Here is a 15,100-nt window from a genome sequence, read left to right as displayed (position 1 = left end):
TGTGGGAATGCCCAGGGATAAAAGAGTATTGGACTAAAATTTTTTGGAAATTGCGGGATAGTTCCCCCATGAAATATGAGGCTTGCATTGACTATGTTATCCTGGGTGCATTCCCAGAGATAGACAAAAATAAAACTGAGCAGACACTCTGGCTTCGGGGTATTGCACTGGCCAAAATATTCATTGTTAAATATTGGGGCACTGGGGAATACCCAAATTTTCAGGAGTGGATGGAACGGATGAAAAGGGTTAAGCAATATGAATACATCCTCGCCCAAACAGCAGGAAAAAAGGCAACTTGGATGCGGATATGGGGCAACCTGAAATGATAATACTAGGCGCAAATACAGTAGCTCCACGGAAAAAAGGGGGTTGGAGGGAGGGAAGGTGGGGGGTTAAAAAATAAGAGGGAAACTTAGTATATGATGATACTATGTACTACTGTATTATTGTTTTGTGATACCAAAATAAAAAAAAATTATATGCTCAAAAAACAAAACAAAAAAAATCTGAAAAAGACCCTTCTTTTGGGAATGGGTCAGTACTAGAGTTGAGCGAACACCTGGATGTTCGGGTTCGAGAAGTTCGGCCGAACTTCCCGGAAATGTTCGGATTCGGGATCCGAACTTCGCCCCGAACTTCGCCCCGAACCCCATTGAAGTCAATGGGGACCCGAACTTTTCGGCACTAAAAAGGCTGTAAAACAGCCCAGGAAAGGGCTAGAGGGCTGCAAAAGGCAGCAAAATGTAGGTAAATCCCCTGCAAACAAATGTGGATAGGGAAATGAATAAAAATAAAAATAAAATAAATAAAAATTAACCAATATCAATTGGAGAGAGGTCCCATAGCAGAGAATCAGGCTTCATGTCATAGCAGAGAATCAGGCTTCATGTCATCCAACACTGGAACAGGCCACTGTCAGATATTTTTAGGCCCCGGCACCCAGGCAGAGGAGAGAGGTCCCATAGCAGAGAATCAGGCTTCACGTCATAGCAGAGAATCAGGCTTCATGTCACCCAACACTGGAACAGGCCACTGTCAGATATTTTTAGGCCCCGGCACCCAGACAGAGGAGAGAGGTCCCATAGCAGAGATTCAGGCTTCATGTCATAGCAGAGAATCAGGCTTCATGTCACCCAACACTGGAACAGGCCACTGTCAGATATTTAGGCCCCGGCACCCAGACAGAGGAGAGAGGTCCCATTGCAGAGAATCAGGCTTCATGTCATAGCAGAGAATCAGGCTTCATGTCACCCACCACTGGAACAGGCCACTGTCAGATATTTAGGCCCCGGCACCCAGACAGAGAAGAATGGTCCCATTGCAGAGAATCAGGCTTCATGTCATAGCAGAGAATCAGGCTTCATGTCACCCACCACTAGAACAGGCCACTGTCAGATATTTAGGCCCCGGCACCCAGACGGAGGAGAGGTTCATTCAACTTTGGGTTGCCCCGCAATATAATGGTAAAATAAAAAAAAGAGGATTGAATGAAGTGCCCTGGAGTACAATAATATATGGTTAAGGGGAGGTAGTTAATGTCTAATCTGCACAAGGAATGGACAGGTCCTGTGGGATCCATGCCTGGTTCATTTTTATGAACGTCAGCTTGTCCACATTGGCTGTAGACAGGCGGCTGCGTTTGTCTGTAATGACGCCCCCTGCCGTGCTGAATACACGTTCAGACAAAACGCTGGCCGCCGGGCAGGCCAGCACCTCCAAGGCATAAAAGGCTAGCTCTGGCCACGTGGACAATTTGGAGACCCAGAAGTTGAATGGGGTCGAACCATTTGTCAGTACGTGGAGGGGTGTGCACACGTACTGTTCCACCATGTTAGTGAAATGCTGCCTCCTGCTAACACGTTCCGTATCAGGTGTTGGTGCAGTTAGCTGTGGCGTGGTGACAAAACTTTTCCACATCTCTGCCATGCTAACCCTGCCCTCAGAGGAGCTGGCCATGACACAGCTGCGTTGGTGACCTCTTGCTCCTCCTCTGCCTTCGCCTTGGGCTTCCACTTGTTCCCCTGACATTTGGGAATGTTCTCAGTAGCGCGTCTACCAACGTGCGCTTGTACTCGCGCATCTTCCTATCACGCTCCAGTGCAGGAAGTAAGGTGGGCACATTGTCTTTGTACCGGGGATCCAGCAGGGTAGCAACCCAGTAGTCCGCACACGTTAAAATGTGGGCAACTCTGCTGTCGTTGCGCAGGCACTGCAGCATGTAGTCGCTCATGTGTGCCAGGCTGCCCAGAGGTAAGGACAAGCTGTCCTCTGTGGGAGGCGTATCATCATCTTCCTGCGTTTCCCCCCAGCCACGCACCAGTGATGGGCCCGAGCTGCGTTGGGTGCCACCCTGCTGTGAACATGCTTCATCCTCATCCTCCTCCACCTCCTCCTCATCCTCGTCCTCCAGTAGTGGGCCCTGTCTGGCCACATTTGTATCTGGCCTCTGCTGTTGCAAAAAACCTCCCTCTGAGTCAATTCTAAGAGACTGGCCTGAAAGTGCAAAAAATGACCCCTCTTCCTCCTCCTCCTCCTGGGCCACTTCCTCTTCCATCATCGCCCTAAGTGTTTTCTCAAGGAGACATAGAAGTGGTATTGTAACGCTGATAACGGCATCATCGCCACTGGCCATGTTGGTGGAGTACTCGAAACAGCGCAACAGGGCACACAGGTCTCGCATGGAGGCCCAGTCATTGGTGGTGAAGTGGTGCTGTTCCGCAGTGCGACTGACCCTTGCGTGCTGCAGCTGAAACTCCACTATGGCCTGCTGCTGCTCGCACAGTCTGTCCAGCATGTGCAAGGTTGAGTTCCACCCTGTGGGCATGTCGCATATGAGGCGGTGAGCGGGAAGGCCGAAGTTACGCTGTAGCGCAGACAGGCGAGCAGCGGCAGGATGTGAACGCCGGAAGCGCGCACCGACGGACCGCACTTTATGCAGCAGCTCTGACATATCGGGGTAGTTGTGAATGAAATTCTGCACCACCAAATTCAGCACATGCGCCAGGCAAGGGATGTGCGTCAAACCGGCTAGTCCCAGAGCTGCGACGAGATTTCACCCATTATCGCACACCACCAGGCCGGGCTTGAGGCTCACCGGCAGCAACCACTCGTCGGTCTGTTGTTCAATACCCCGCCACAATTCCTGCGCGGTGTGGGTGCTGTCCCCCAAACATATGAGTTTCAGAACGGCCTGCTGACGTTTACCCCGGGCTGTGCTGAAGTTGGTGGTGAAGGTGTTTGGCTGACTGGATGAGCAGGTGGAAGAAGAGGAGGATGAAGCCGAGTAGGAGGAGGAGGCTACAGGAGGCAAAGAATGTTGCCCTGCGATCCTTGGCGGCGGAAGGACGTGCGCCAAACAGCTCTTCGCCTGGGGCCCAGCCGCCACTACATTTACCCAGTGTGCAGTTAGGGAGATATAGCGTCCCTGGCCGTGCTTACTGGTCCACGTATCTGTGGTTAGGTGGACCTTGCCACAGATGGCGTTGCACAGTGCACACTTGATTTTATCGGATACTTGGTTGTGCAGGGAAGGCACGGCTCTCTTGGAGAAGTAGTGGCGGCTGGGAACAACATACTGTGGGACAGAAAGCGACATGAGCTGTTTGATGCTGTCTGTGTCCACCAGCCTGAATGACAGCATTTTATAGGCCAGTAGTTTAGAAATGCTGGCATTCAGGGCCAGGGATCGAGGGTGGCTAGGTGGGAATTTACGCTTTCTCTCAAATATTTGTGAGATGGAGAGCTTAACGCTGCTGATTGACATGGTTGAGATGCTTGGTGACGTAGGTGGTGGTGCTGGTGGTACATCCTCTGTTTGCTGGGCGGCAAGTGCCAACGTTCCTCCAGAGGCGGAGGAAGAGGCCGAGGCAGCAGCAGAAGAGGTAGCAGAAGCCTGAGTGAGTTCCTTGTTTTTAAGGTGTTTACTCCACTGCAGTTCATGCTTTGCATGCAGGTGCCTGGTCATGCAGGTTGTGCTAAGGTTCAGAACGTTAATGCCTCGCTTCAGGCTCTGATGGCACAGCGTGCAAACCACTCAGGTCTTGTCGTCAGCACATTGTTTGAAGAACTGCCACGGCAGGGAACTCCTTAAAGCTGCCTTTGGGGTGCTCGGTCCCAGATGGCAGTGGCCAGTAGCAGGCGGAGTCTCTTGGCGGCGGGTGTTCTGATTTTGCCCACTACTCCCTCTTTTGCTACGCTGTTGGCTTGGTCTCACCACTGCCTCTTCCTCCGAACTCTGAAAGTCAGTAGCACGACCTTCATTCCATGTGGGGTCTAGGACCTCATCGTCCCCTGCATCGTCTTCCACCCAGTCTTCCTCCCTGACCTACTGTTCAGTCTGCACACTGCAGAAAGATGCAGCAGTTGGCATCTGTGTTTCATCATCAGAGACGTGCTGAGGTGGTATTCCCATGTCCTCATAATCAGGAAACATAAGTGGTTGTGCGTCAGTGCATTTTATGTCTTCCACCGCTGGGGAGGGGCTAGGTGGATGCCTTTGGGAAACCCTGCCAGCAGAGTCTTCAAACAGCATAAGAGACTGCTGCATAAGTTGAGGCTCAGACAGTTTCCCTGATGTGCATGGTGGGGATGTGACAGACTGATGGGCTTGGTTTTCAGGCGCCATCTGTGCGCTTTCTGCAGAAGACTGGGTGGGAGATAATGTGAACGTGCTGGATCCACTGTCGGCCACCCAATTGGCTAATGCCTGTACCTGCTCAGGCCTTACCATCCTTAGAACGGCATTGGGCCCCACCAAGTATCGCTGTAAATTCTGGCGTCTACTGGGACCTGAGGTAGTTGGTACACTAGGATGTGTGGCTGTGGCAGAACGGCCACGTCCTCTCCCAGCACCAGAGGGTCTACTAACACCACCAATACCATGTCCGCGTCCCTTACTAGATTTTTTCCTCATTGTTACCGTTCACCACAATAAGAAAAAATGTATTTGGCCCAATGTATTGAATTCAAATTCAGGCCTTTTTTTACAGGCACCTAACACTATCTGGCTATCTACTTAGGTACCGTATTACACTAATACAGGCACAGCAGTAACCACAGATTTAGCTGAATATAAATTGTAGGCCTATTATTTAGGCGCTGGATGACAGGTATACGTTTACGGACAGAATTAGACTTGAAGATGCACGGTAGCGTTTGAAGTTATTGAGAATGACCCTATCCGCACCTTCAATCTAATATACCCTTTTATGGATATATTTAAACTTGGCCTGCTACAGCAGAAACCACTTATTTAGGGAATTGCTAATTTGGGAATTGTATTTCAACCCAGAAAAAAAATATATCCTTTGCCAGACAGCAGACAGTATTACAATTGGCTAGCCACAGCTGAAACACCAGATTTAGGGTACTGATATTTTGGCAATTGTATTTCACCCCTCAATAAAATAGCAAGCACAGCCAAGCCCCTGATGTAGGATATAGCAAAAAAAACCTCACTATTGATGGTTAAATGTACTTGGTGGCAGCTTGTGCTGGCGCACCACAAGACACAAAATGGCCGCCGATCACCCCAGAAAAAGGTGACTGAAAAACGCTCTGGGCAGCCTTAAAACAGTGAGCAATTAAATAGCAGAGGTTGAATGATACACAGCTGTACATCGATCACTTCAGTAAGTAAATCACTGCCTAATCTGGCCCTAACAGCAGCAGCTGCATCCTATCCCTACACCGATCAGAGCAGAGTGACGTGCGGCGCTACGTGACTCCAGCTTAAATAGAGGCTTGGTCACATGCTGCACTGGCCAATCACAGCCATGCCAATAGTAGGCATGGCTGTGATGGCCTCTTGGGGCAAGTAGTATGACGCTTGTTGATTGGCTGCTTTGCAGCCTTTCAAAAAGTGCCAAGAAAGCGCCGAACACCAAACCCGAACCTGGACTTTTACGAAAATGTTCGGGTTCGGGTCCGTGTCACGAACACCCCAAAATTCGGAACTATACAGTTCGGGTTCGCTCATCCCTAGTCAGTACATTTCATTCCTTCTGTCCATTTACACATATTATCAACCCAAGGATCAGTATAAAATGGACCTAAACACCTCTGGACAAACATTTTTGGACTCCCCCCCCCCAATTCATTTTTAGGAGACAGTTTTACCGTAGAGTGATTTGCAGCAGACTTAGGAACATGATTTTCAGTTCTAAATTTAAAATTCAGTTTCTTTTTGGGATCCTTCTTACGATAAGAATTGCTCATTTTTACTTAGCTAAAAATATACAGTGAGATCAGCTGAATTTGAAGGTTTATCTAAGGATGATTGTGTTTAGTGCAAAAATACTTACTGACAAACCTTATGCTTATCAGTTTATGTGTTTTTCATCATATTTCTTCTAATCCAGGCTCATGACTACTCCTGAATTTATGGCAGATTTTAAGCCATTCTGGATGGCCAATTTTATACCTTCAATTTCAGCATGAACTCGCATTCAATCTATACACAATCTATACACAGTCTATACAGTGAAATTCAATTGTATATATATATATATATATATATATATATATATACAGTCATGTGAAAAAATTAGGACACCCTTTGAAAGCATGTGGTTTTTTGTAACATTTTTAATAAATGGTTATTTCATCTCCGTTTCAACAATACAGAGAGATTAAAGTAATCCAACTAAACAAAGAAAACTGAAGAAAAGTCTTTTCAAGATCTTCTGTAAATGTCATTCTACAAAAATGCCTATTCTAACTGAGGAAAAAGATAGGACACCCTTGCCCCTAATAGCGAGTGTTACCTCCTTTGGCTGAAATAACTGCAGTGAGACGGTTCTTGTAGCCATCTACCAGTCTTCGACATCGGTCTGAGGAAATTTTACCCCACTCCTCAATGCAGAACTTTTTCAGCTGTGAGATGTTTGAGGGGTTTCTTGCACGTACAGCCCTTTTCAAGTCACCCCACAGCATCTCAATGGGATTCAAATCTGGACTTTGACTTGGCCATTCCAGGACTCTCCATTTCTTCTTTTTCAGCCAATCTTTGGTTGATTTACTAGTATGTTTTGGGTCATTGTCATGTTGCATGGTCCAGTTCCGCTTCAGCTTTAATTTTCTAACTGATGGTCTCACATGTTCTTCAAGCACCTTCTGATACACAGTAGAATTCATCGTGGATTCTATGATGGTGAGCTGACCAGGTCCTGCTGCAGCAAAGCAGCCCCAAACCATGACACTTCCACCTCCATGCTTCACAGTTGGTATGAGGTTCTTTTCTTGGAATGCTGTGTTTGGTTTACGCCAAACATGTCCTCTGCTGTTGTGTCCAAATAATTCAATTTTGGACTCATCTGTCCAAAGAACATTATTCCAGAAGTCCTGGTCTTTGTCAACTTTATCTCTGGCAAATGTCAGTCTGGCCTCGATGTTTCTCTTGGAAAGCAAAGGTTTCCTCCTTGCACACCTCCCATGCAAGTTAAACTTGTACAGTCTCTTTCTGATTGTAGAGGCATGTACTTCTACATCAACAGTAGCCAGAGCCTGCTGTAGTTCTCGAGATGACACTTTAGGGTTTTTGGAGACCTCTTTTAGCATCTTGCGGTCTGCTCTTGGGGTGAACTTGCTGGGGCGACCAGTCCTGGGCATGTTGGCAGTTGTTTTGAAAGCCCTCCACTTGTAGACTATCTTCCGGACAGTGGAATGGCTGATTTCAAAATCTTTTGAGATCTTTTTAAATCCCTTCCCAGACTCATAGGCTGCTACAATCTTTTTTCTGAAGTCCTCTGACAGCTCTTTTGCTCTCACCATGGTGCTCACTCTCACTTCAACAGTCAGGAGCACACCAAACTAAATGTCTGAGGTTTAAATAGGGCAAGCCTCATTCAACATGCAGAGTAACGATCTACTAATTATGTGCACCTGGTGTGAGATCTGAGCCAATTTAAGAGGGAATACATGTGAGGGTGTCCTATCTTTTTCCTCAGTTAGAATAGGCATTTTTGTAGAATGACATTTACAGAAGATCTTGAAAAGACTTTTCTTCAGTTTTCTTTGTTTAGTTGGATTACTTTAATCTCTCTGTATTGTTGAAACGGAGATGAAATAACCATTTATTAAAAATGTTACAAAAAACCACATGCTTTCAAAGGGTGTCCTAATTTTTTCACATGACTGTATATATATATGTAAATAAAACAACTAAAAATGCTTAAGCAACTATACAGCAATATACAGGTTTTAGCAAAGGATATTCTTTGCACACAATACTGTTTTTCAGATTAGGAGACTCCAGACCCCTTTAATTTTCTTTAGGAATATCAGATTCCTCGGTACTTCAGATCCCTCTTTTTCTTTAGGAATATCAGATTCCTCGGGACTTCAGATCCCTCTTTTTCTTTAGGAATATCAGATTCCTCGGAGACGCTACAGAAGATCTTACCGGGTTCAAATAATCCACTCTTACAGTATAGAGTAGTAATAATATATATAAAAAAATATAGACTAACTTACCCGATACTGTTTTTTGGCGGATCCCACCTTTTGACACCAAACTGTTAGCGTTTTTTCTTTCGGCTGGTTTATGATGGTTATATGATGAGGCATCAGACCTCCAACCAGTGAATATTTCCCTGTACAATAAATATCCGGTTTGCTTCTGGCCAGGAGGTAAAGATCAGCCCAGACTCAACTTGGGTTGTCAATACCTAAAATCTTTATTTCACAGCACATACTTATAGGGCTTTTTGGGGGTGGGAACATAGTGTTTGGCAAGATACAACTGAAACTTTGTAAACAATACTGGTATCTGCTATATACAATACATGAAAGGGTTATTTTACATATTGAACAGGTTTACTCTAAATGCTAATAAGTTGAATGACTTGTCATAGGTTGCTGTCATTGTATGTGAGGTGTGATTTTAAATAGCCTTTTGTTAAGGGAGGCTGCTATTGTTTGGGGTACTGTATTCCACAAGAGATGAGGCTTATATATCTTGTATAATCTATGATGTCTAAATAGTAAAATTTTGAACAATCCCTTTCAGCTGCCTTAAAGGGGTTGTGCAGCCAATAATATTGATGACCTATACCCAGGATAGCTCATCAGTATCTGATTGGTGGGGGTTTGACTCCCGGCATCAGCACTGATCAGTTCTTTGAAGAGGATACGGCACTTGTGCAAGTGCTGCATCCTCCAAGATTGCACTGTGTGTTGTCTTGTAAGTCTCACTGGCAGAGTGAAATTACCAGTGCGTGTTACAATCACTTAAATGGGATAAGCACTTGTAATTACACTGCACCGTGTAATGTTGAAGAGGAAGCGGTGCTCGTACAGTTGCCAACCCCTCTTCAAACAGTTGATTGCCAGAGTGCCGAGAGTCAGACCCCCACCGATCAGATATTGATGACTAGGGTTGAGTGAACCCGAACTGTAAAGTTTGGGTTCGTACTGAACTTTAGGATTTTTGGACCTCGGACCTGAACCTGAACATTTCAGTAAAAGTTCAGGTTCAAGTTCGGTGCATTTCATTGCTGTCATTAACCCCTTAAGGACACAGCCTTATTTCACCTTAAGGACCAGGCCATTTTTTGCAAATCTGACCAGTGTCATTTTAAGTGGTGATAACTTTAAAACGCTTTGACTTATCCAGGCCATTCTGAGATTGTTTTTTCATCACATATTGTACTTCATGACACTGGTAAAATGAAGTCAAAAATATTATTATTTTTTGCATAAAAAAATACCTAATTTACCAAAAATTTGGAAAAATTAGCAAATATCAAAGTTTCAGTTTCTCTACTTCTGTAATACATAGTAATATCCCCAAAAATTGTGATGACTTACCATTCCCCATATGTCTACTTCATGTTTGAATTATTTTGGGAATGATATTTTATTTTTTGGGGATGTTACAAGGCTTAGAAGTTTAGAAGCAAATCTTGAAATTTTTCAGAAATTTACAAAAACCCAATTTTTAGGGACCACTACAGCTCTGAAGTCACTTTGCGAGGCTTACATAATAGAAACCACCCAAAAATGACCCCATTCTATAAACTACACCCCTCAAAGTATTTAAAACTGATTTGACAAACTTTGTTAACCCTTTAGGTGTTGCACAAGAGTTATTGGCAAATGGGGTAAAATTTGAGAATTTCATTTTTTTGCCTAATTTTCCATTTTAACCAATTTTTTCCACTAACAAAGCAAGAATTAACAGCCAAACAAGACTGTATCTTTATTGCCCTGACTCTGCCGTTTACAGAAACACCCAATATGTGGTTGTAAACTACTGTACGGCCACACAGCGGGGCGCAGAGTGAAAGATGCGCCGTTTGGTTTTTGGAAGGCAGATTTTGCTGGACAGTTTTTTTGACACCATGTCCCATTTGACACCCCCCTGATGCACCCCTAGAGTAGAAACTCCCAAAAAGTGACCCCATCTAAGAAACTACACCCTCAAGGTATTCAAAACTGATTTTACAAATGTTGCTAACCCTTTAGGTGTTGCACAAGATTTAATGGAAAATAGAGATACAATTTAAAAATTTCATTTTTTGGCAGATTTTCCATTTTAATATTTTTTTTCCAGTTACAAAGCAAGGGTTAACAGCCAAACAAAACTCGTTATTTATGGCCCTGATTCTGTAGTTTACAGAAACACCCCATATGTGGTTGTAAACTGCTGTACGGGCACACGGCAGGGCGCAGAAGGAAAGGAATGCAATACGGTTTTTGGAAGGCAGATTTTGCTGGACTGTTTTTTTGACACCATGTCCCATTTGAAGCCCTCGTGATGCACCCCTAGAGTAGAAACTCCAGAAAAGTGACCCCATTTTAGAAACTACGGGATAGGGTGGCAGTTTTGTTGGTACTAGTTTAGGGTACATATGATTTTTGGTTGCTCTATATTACACTTTTTGTGCGGCAAGGTAACAAGAAATAGCTTTTTTGGCACAGTTTTTTTTTTTTGTTATTTACAACATTCATCTGACAGGTTAGATCATGTGGTAATTTCATAGAGCAGGTTGTCACGGACGCGGCGATACCTAATATGTATTCAATTTTTTAAATTTATGTAAGTTTTACCCAATGATTTCATTTAAAAAAAAAAAAAAAGTTTTAGTGTCTCCATAGTCTAAGAGCCATAGTTTTTTCAGTTTTTGGGCGATTATCTTAAATAAGGTCTAATTTTTTGCGGGATGAGATGACGGTTTGATTCGCACTATTTTGGGGTGCATATGACTTTTTTATCGCTTGCTATTACACTTTTTGTGACGTAAGATGACAAAAAATTGTTTTTTTTACACCGTTTTTATTTTTATTTTTTTACGGTGGTCACCTGAGGGGTTAGGTCATGTGATATTTTTATAGAGTCGGTCGATACGGACGCGGCGATACCTAATATGTATACTTTTTTTTTTTATTTATGTAAGTTTTACACAATGATTTCATTTTTGAAACAAAAAAAAATGATGTTTTAGTGTTTCCATAGTCTAAGAGCCATTTTTTTTTAGTTTTTAGGCGATTATCTTAAGTAGGGTCTCATTTTTTGCGGGATGAGATGACGGTTTGATTGTTACAATTTTGGCGTACATGCGACTTTTTGATCACTTTTATTACCTTTTTTTGGGAAGTAAGGTGGGCAAAATTTTAATTTCATCATAGTTTTTTATTTTTTATTTTTATGGCGTTCGCCGTTCGGGTAAAGTAACATGACCGTTTTATAGATCAGGTCGTTACGGACGCGGCGATACTAAACATGTGTAGGGAATTTTATTTTTTTAATTTTTAATCAGTGATAAATGTGTTTTTTGATTTTTACTTTTTTTTCACTTTTTTTTACTTTTTTTTTTACCCAGACCCACTTGGTTCTTAAAGATCCAGTGGGTCTGATGTCTGTATAATACAGCACAGTACAATATATAGGGTACTGCACTGTATTTTACTTACACTGAACAGATCTATGCCTTCAGCATAGATCTGTTCAGCACCATGGACAGCAGGACGCCTGAGACGGCGTCCTGTTGCAATGGGAACCTTCCCCGTCTGCCACAACTTCGCAGACGGGGAAGGGTGAGGACGGGACTGGCGGGGGGCTGTCTGGGAGCTCTCTCCCTCGCCCATCGGGGGGCTGCAAAGGCACAGCAGCCCCCCGATCGGAGAGGGAGGGAGCTCCCTCTTACTGTTAACTTTTTCCATACAGCGGTCCGTACGGACCGCTGTATGGAAAGGGTTAAACGGCTGACATCGCATCACCGATGTCAGCCGTTTATACCAGGGTGTCAGCAATGTGCTGGCACCCTGGTATACCCACTGTACACCAACGATTATTCAATGGGAGGCGGGCGGGGGATCGCGATCCCGCCTGCCGCACCGCCCGCCTCCCGCACCACCCCCACCGCCCGCAACACCCCCCCTGCACCTCCCACCGGGCTAAAATCATTCAGAGGTGCAGGGGGGGGTGATAAATATATATTTTCGCCACACTAAAGTTTCTGATCGCCGCGGTCAGGGACCGCGGGGATCAGAAACTGCAGAAATCGCAACAAACCGCAGGTCTGAATTGACCTGCGGTTTGTTGCGATCGCTGCCATGGGGGGGTCACGGGACCCCCCCGCGCATTTAGCCGAGGTGCCTGCTCAATGATTTGAGCAGGCACCTTGTTCCGATCACAGCCGGCCAGGCGGCAGTGATCGGAACAACACATGACGTACCGGTACGTCATGTGTCCTTAAGGACTCGGAAAACATGCCGTACCGATACGTCATGTGTCCTTAAGGGGTTAAAGGACCTGCTGAGATAATTTCACTAATCGTCTTGTTAACTCAGGTGAGAATGTTGACGAGCACAAGGCTAAAGATTATTATGTCAGGCTGATTGGGTTAAAATGGCAAACTTGACATGTTAAAAGGAGGGTGATGCTTGAAATCATTGTTCTTCCATTGTTAACCATGGTGACCTGCAAAGAAACGCGTGCAGCCATCATTGCATTGCGTAAAAATGGCTTCACAGGCAAGGATATTGTGGCTACTAAGATTGCACCTCAATCAACAATTTATAGGATCATCAAGAACTTCAAGGAAAGAGGTTAAATTCTTGTTAAGAAGGCTTCAGAGCGTCCAAGAAAGTCCAGCAAGCGCCAGGATCGTCTCCTAAAGAGGATTCAGCTGCGCGATCAGAGTGCCACCAGTGCAGAGCTTGCTCAGGAATGGCAGCAGGCAGGTGTGAGCGCATCTGCACGCACAGTGAGGCGAAGACTTTTGGAAGATGGCCTGGTGTCAAGAAGGGCAGGGACAGATTGATCTTCTGCAGAAAGTATGGTGAATGGACTGCTGAGGACTGGGGCAAAGTCATATTCTCCGATGAAGCCTCTTTCCGATTGTTTGGGGCATCTGGAAAAAGGCTTGTCCAGAGAAGAAAAGGTGAGCGCTACCATCAGTCCTGTGTCATGCCAACAGTAAAGCATCCAGAGACCATTAATGTGTGGGGTTGCTTCTCATCCAAGGGAGTGGGCTCACTCACAATTTTGCCCAAAAACACAGCCATGAATAAAGGATGGTACCAAAACAACCTCCATCAGCAACTTCTTCCAACAATCCAACAACAGTTTGGTGAAGAACAATGAATTTTTTAGCACGATGGATCACTGTGCCATAAGGCAAAAGTGATAACTAAGTGGCTCGGGGACCAAAACATTGACATTTTGGCCTGGAAACTCCCCAGATCTTAATCCCATTGAGAACAAAAACCCACCAATTCTGACAAACTCCAAGAAGTGATTATGAAAGAATGGGTTGCTATCAGTCAGAAATTGGCCCAGAAGTTGATTGAGAGCATGCCCAGTCGAATTGCAGAGGTCCTGAAAAAGAAGGGCCAACATTGCAAATACTGACTCTGCATTAATGTCATGTAATTGTCGATAAAAACCTTTGAAACGTATGAAGTGCGTGTAATTATATTTCACTACATCACAGAAACAACTGAAACAAAGATCTAAAAGAAGTTTAGCAGCAAACTTTGTGAAAACTAATATTTGTGTCATTCTCAAAACTTTTGGCCACGACTGTACATAATTGTCCAGCCAGGGCACAGTTCTGGAGTATGAAGAGGTGAAGGATGAGGAGATGGAGGAGGAGGAACCATGTTCACAGCAGGGTGGCACCCAGACCAGCTCATGGCCATCACTGGTGCGTGGCTGGGGGGGATACAGAGGACACAGACGATACACCTCCCACAGAGGACAGCTTGTCGTTGCCTCTGGACAGCCTGACACACATGAGCGATTGCATGCTGCAGTGTCTCCGCAACAACCGCCAAGTTGGCCACATTCTAACTTGTGCTGATTACTGGGTGGACACACTGCTGGATCCCCGTTACAAGGACAACGTACCATCCTTAATTCCGTCACTGGAGCGTGATCGTAAGATGCGCGAGTACAAGCGCACGCTGGTAGACGCGCTGCTGGTGGCATTCCCACCTGACAGCGGGGGCACAGTGGAAGCACAAAGTGAAGGCAGAGAAGGAGGAAGATTTCCCCAACGCAGCTGGGGCACCACCAGCACCTCAGAAGGCAGGGTTAGCATGGCCGAAATGTAGAAAAGTTTTGTCAGCACGCCACAATAACCAGCACCACCAGCTGATATGAAACGTCTTAGCAGGAGGCAGCATTTTAGCAACATGGTGGAGCAGTATGTGTGCACACGCCTACACGTACTGAATGATGGGTCTGCCCCCTTCAACTTCTGGGTCTCCAAATTGGGCACATGGCCTGAGCTTGCCCTTTACGCCTTGGAGGTGCTGGCCTGCCCTGCAACTAGTGTATTGTCTGAACATGTGTTTAGCACGGCAGGGAGCGTTATCACGGTCAAGCGCCTGCCGTCTGTCCACAGCCAATGTGGACAACCTCACGTTCATTAAAATGAACTAGGCATGGATCCCACAGGACTTGTCCGTACCTTGTGCAGAATAGACATGTATACTGGCCTTACCCAGACATTGTTATACTCCAGTGCAAGTGCTCATTGTTGTATTTTTGATATTTCACACTCTTTTCGGGTGTACCCTAATTTAAAACAAAAAAATTAAATAAAAATGAAACCAAAAACCAGTGTTGGCTACCTCCTCCACCGCCGCT

The sequence above is a fragment of the Bufo bufo genome, chromosome 6, assembly GCF_905171765.1.
Source record: "Bufo bufo chromosome 6, aBufBuf1.1, whole genome shotgun sequence".
Taxonomy (NCBI): Eukaryota; Metazoa; Chordata; class Amphibia; order Anura; family Bufonidae; genus Bufo; species Bufo bufo.
This window is presented reverse-complemented; position numbering follows the sequence as displayed.